Below are 5,245 nucleotides of genomic sequence, written 5' to 3'. Positions count from 1 at the left end.
GCATCTCCGAGGCATTAGTTACCAGTGCAGTGTGTTTGCTGTTTCATGGTGGGAAGGCAGCAGCATGAGCGGAGGTGCCTGCAGGCTCAGGAAAGTGGTAAAAAGGACTTGTTCCGTCATGGGGCTGAGGCTCGATTCCCAGCAGGCAGAGAGTGAAGGAGAAGGTGAGTCCAAATTCAGAGCTGTCCTAAGCCCTGTTCACATGGGACTGGTATCCTGTGGGGAATTCATGGAGTTAATAAATGACCAGTCAGCCTCTATGTTTTGCAAAACACAAACAATGGATATGAAGCAGCATAACCAGAGCACTTTTTAAGTGAATTATTTATAGTTTTACACTTTTAGATTCAATGTCTTCATGTTGCAAATCCATTCCCTTCCTTATGAATTCTAGAGGAAGACCCAAAGACCCCTATGTTATACCTAAATCTTCAACATAGTTGCTCCTCAGTCTTTATGTGCGTATAACCCAATGATGTTTACAGTAAGGAAATATATTTGAAGTTAGTGGAGGCAAACCAGACTTCTTATTAGATGAGAGCAGAGTGGCGCAGCGGAAGCGTGCTGGGCCCATAACCCAGAGGTCGATGGATCGAAACCATCCTCTGCTACTTTCATGTCCTCTACTCTGCACCTTGTCTGCTTACTGAAAAAACCTTTCTCTATTGTTCATATAATTCATTTCCACGGTCAGACGTCAACCTGGTTCCTTCTTGATGGTTGCTGAACTGTGAAAACACCAGGGACAATGAAGGAAACAGGCCCAGACTGTCATTGTTCTTTCCCTAATAAAGTCAAATAAGCTGCACATGAGGATGTTCTCAATAATGAATCAAACCAAAGGATGGATATATCCAGGAGACTGAAGACATTAATTTTAGTTATTGTTGTTAAAATGTGATTTTGATATAATTGTTTGAATTATCTTAACTGCCTGCTGTTTGTATTAATCATACTTGGGTCCAGTATTTCTGATGCTGCGGTGACCACCCCCCAGGAATCATTACACTTTCATCTCACTGATCCCCCCCTCCCCCCGCTGTCTTTCTCTCTATTCGGAGGAAATTGACCTTTACTTCCTGTATCATTATTCTCACAAACTCTAATTGTGATCGCACTCACACGTGTGCTCGCACATACAGTACATATTATCACCCCTTATCACTGCACTTAATTGAAATCCATACGTCAACAGGTTCCTGTGAGTTGGAAAGCTATTGTAACACGCCACTCTCCGCCTCTAATGATCACAGAGAAAACTCATTAGTGATATGGAGACTGACTGGGAACGTTTCATCATCTCTGCCGTTTTCACTGTGTTTGAGATAGAATTCAAATAAATCGTGTGTGTGTGTTTGTATTGTGTTGTTTTTCGTGCCTACATGCTTTTAGAGATTGTGCGTGTCTTGATTCAACACATTTTTCAGATGAATAAATTAATGAGGGTCATTTTGAAATAAGGTGTTCTGCAATGTAAGATATCCCTGTGTGGGTTTGTGTGTACCTGTGTGTGTGTGTGTGTGGTTATTGTTAGTTGTGTGCATGTATAGATATTCATATATTTGACTTTATTATGCTCCTGACAGTCTGTGATTACATGTTTTTTGTCGCTTTTGTTGACGGTGTCTTGATGGTGGATGTTCTCGTTTCCACCGCCAAGGATGATGGGAAAATAAAAAAAATGTCTGTAAACACTTCCTCTTGTTATCTCCCCTATCCTCTCCTCTCCTCTCCACCCCCACCGTCATCTCCTCAACTACCCTTCACCCTCCCACGTTCCACTCTCTCCCCTCCTCTCTGTAGTGAACCATGTGGCAGCTGTGTCATTTATGGCCTTAATGATATAGAGATGCATTTAACACTTTCTCCCTCCATGTCTTTGTGCTTCAGACTTTCAGCAGTAGTCAGCATTCCTCACAGATGTGTGACCGCTCAAATTGAACCAAGGCCATTATAAAATGAAGTTGGAGGTGAGCTCCAGCTTTATCATTTCACTGTATGCTTGCATTTGTTCATTTGAGCATTCACTCAGAATGGTAGTAATTACCGATAGAAATTAGACAGTAATAAAACGCAGTGAATTCCCATCACCACCTTTTAAAAAAGCAGACATAAAAACTTTTACTCAATGACTCACTGCTTTCATCCGAAGTGACTGACAGTGAGGAGAGAACAATGAATATTGACAGACACGATTGTCATTTCACTGAAGCTATAGAGGTTATAACAACTGACAACAATAGTAATAAGAATAGCCACTGAGCTCCATGACAACTGAGCAAACTCACTCTGTGTCACAGATGATTCATGCATTCATTCCTTCTCTGTCTGCATTTGCCATATTACTAATGTTCCTGTCATTTCAGAACCTGCCACGCCCTCCTGTCCTGCAGAAACCTCAGCTTTCCAACCTTTCAGCCACATGACTCTACCCCACCCATCTCACCTGTTTCCTATTTCCTAGCTCCTGCCTGGTTTTGCCTGTTTTCTCCTACCTGTTTCTGACCACTGACCAGTGTGCTGGGCCCATAACCCAGACGTGGTTGGATCGAAACCATCCTCTGCTAGTTACATAAGTTGGCATCCATATAGTCCCCATCCTATGAATCCAGGACCTGATGATATAGGTGCCATGGAAGCTTTTGACTAATTCTTTGGTTTCAGTTGAACTCCTTCTGCAGTGCTCCCTGCAGATTCACCTACAAATACAGTTTTCCAGCCTAGTCCTTCTGAAAGTACACTTATTAGCATTTACCCCAAAGTATATGGGTATAGCAATTCAATTTAAAATGTTGGTGCAATCTCCATCAATCAATCATTAAGAGCAGAGTGAAGTGTGTTGGGGCCATAACTCAAGGGTCAATGGATCCAAACCATCCAAGCTGCTATTTGCATATGACGGAGTACTTGGGGTCTCTGCCGTATGAATCCAGCAACTGATAATATAGATTCCATACCAGACTTTGACTACACCTTTGGTTTCAGGTGAACTCCTTTTGCAATTAAACCTACAAAGAGTTTTTCCAACCTGCTCCTCATTTTTGCAAGTACACTTGATTTAGCTGTAACCCAAAGGTGCTTCAGATAAAAAGTAATTTGAAGTCAGAGAAAGTTGGTGCAACCCCCACAGGACAATATGTAAAAGCGGAGTGTTGCAGAGGAAGAGTGCTGGGCCCATAACCCGCAGGTTGATGGATTGAAACCATCTTCTTCTAGGTGCTTATGTTGCTGTGAGTCCGCCTGTGGCTTTATGCTGCTCAAATCCTTCAGGAAAACTCACCTAAACAAACATAATTCAAGACTTAAAAAAGTATCAAATGTAATGTCTTGACTGTGTATTCTTTGAGCTGGAATGTGATAAATTCCTGACTTCCTGTGTGGCCCACCTAAGTGCTTCTCACTTGGAATTTTCAGATTGTGTTTTTCCTAATGATAATATCTTAAGCAATTTCAAACATTTCCATGTTTGCATATTAATGCAGTGTTTTCCTGGAGATGACAGTTTTCCAAACTGGTTCTCCATTTTACAAGTACATCTGATTTTGCATATTATCTAATGGTGGTTACAAATAATATTTGTTTGAAGTTGCAGAAAGAGGGTACAACCCCTAAGTATCACTATGCAAAAAAATGAATAAATGAATAATTGAAAGCCTGCTTGCCCTATTTTATTTAAACAGCTCCAGGTTATTGTACTGTAATCTGAATGAGTATGTAATTTTATCACGGAAACCAGTGGTCAATACAACATTCAGCAACAAATTACCAGTTAAATTCTGTATTTTAAAGCTACAACTGGCATTCTTCTGACATAGGTAGAACAACTGAACTGTATTCAAAGGCTGGAATAGTATCTTATCTGTTTGGCACAAACAACAACAACAGCAACATACTGACATTTCTGACTCAACTTATCTTTGTATGTTAATCTACAGAAGGATTGTGGGAAGACACTGCATTGAGTGTAATGAAGTGACAAAGGTAGAACAAATCAAGGAGCCCTCCTGGAACGAAAGTTAGGAGAAGGTTGGAAATATAACTTTGTAGATCAATCTGCAGTGTATCTAATGATGTGACATAGGCAGAACAAATCAAGGACCTCACCTGGAGCCAAAGGCTGGTATGATACCTATATCATCAGATGCTGGAGATTCAATGGACGTCTACTAGCAGAGGATGATTTCGATCCATCTTTCTCTGGGTTACGGGCCTAGCACTCTTCCACTGCACCACTCTGCTGCTAAGGATTGATTGAACAAATGTTCTCTGACTTCAAAGTAATGTCTTATTTGTAAGCACCATTGGACTATCCACTAAATCCAGTAAACTTGCTAAAGTTAGGACCAAGTTGGAAAAGTATATTTGCAGGTTAATCTTCAGGGAATACTTTAAAAGTATTGCAGGGAGACAATGCAGTGTATGTAATGTGGTGACACATGAAGAACAAATCAAGGACCTCACTTGGAGCCAAAGGTCTAGTATGATACCTATATCATCAGATGCTGGATTCATAAGGAAAAGACTCCAAGTATGCCAGATAGCAGAGGATGGTTTCGATCCATCAACCTCTGGGTTATGGGCCCAGCACGCTTCCGCTGCGCCACTCTGCTGCAAAGAATTGAATGATCGGGTTTAAATCAACTTTCTCTGACTTCAAATTAATGTCTTTTCTGTAAGCACCATTGGACGATACGCTAAATCCAGTGAACTTGCTGAAGTTAGGACCAAGTTGAAAAAGTATATTTGCAGGTTAATAAGGACGGCAGGGAGACACTGCAGTGTATGTAATGAGGTGACATAAGCAAAACAAATCAAGGACCTCACCTGGAGCCAAAGGTCTAGTATGATACATATATCATCAGATACCAGGTTCATTGGATGGAGATTCAACGGATGTTTATTAGCAGAGGATGGTTTCGATCCATCGACCTCTGGGTTATGGGCCCAGCACGCTTCCGCTGCGCCACTCTGCTGCTAACCATTGACTAACGGAGGTTGAACCAACTTTCTCTGACTTCAAATTAATGTCTTGTCCATAAGCAGCATTGAATTATACGCTAAATCAAGTGAACTTGCTGAAGTTAGGACGAAGTTGGAAAAGTACATTTGCAGGTTAATCTTCAGGGAATAATGCAGAAGGAGTTCCCCTGAAACCAAAGTTGTAGTCAAAGGCTGTTATGGAACTTATATCATTAGATAGTGGATTGATAAGGCAGAGACTCCAAGGATGCCAAATAGCAGAGGA

At 41.2% G+C, this 5,245-nt stretch overlaps 1 non-coding gene across 1 annotated transcript; it reads left to right on the top strand.

Moving 5' to 3' along the window:
- The first annotated feature begins 539 nt into the window (after nucleotides 1–539).
- trnam-cau (transfer RNA methionine (anticodon CAU)) lies at nucleotides 540–611 on the top strand. Its single transcript has one exon. It is a non-coding gene; the product is annotated as a tRNA-Met (tRNA).
- Nucleotides 612–5,245: the final 4,634 nt, after the last annotated feature.

The sequence above is a fragment of the Seriola lalandi genome, unplaced genomic scaffold, assembly GCF_002814215.2.
Source record: "Seriola lalandi dorsalis isolate HSWRI2012SDOR001 ecotype SW California unplaced genomic scaffold, Sedor1 jcf7180002054691, whole genome shotgun sequence".
NCBI lineage: Eukaryota > Metazoa > Chordata > Actinopteri > Carangiformes > Carangidae > Seriola > Seriola lalandi.
The sequence above is the reverse complement of the archived record's forward strand: the minus strand, read 5'-3'. Positions and strand labels throughout refer to the sequence as shown.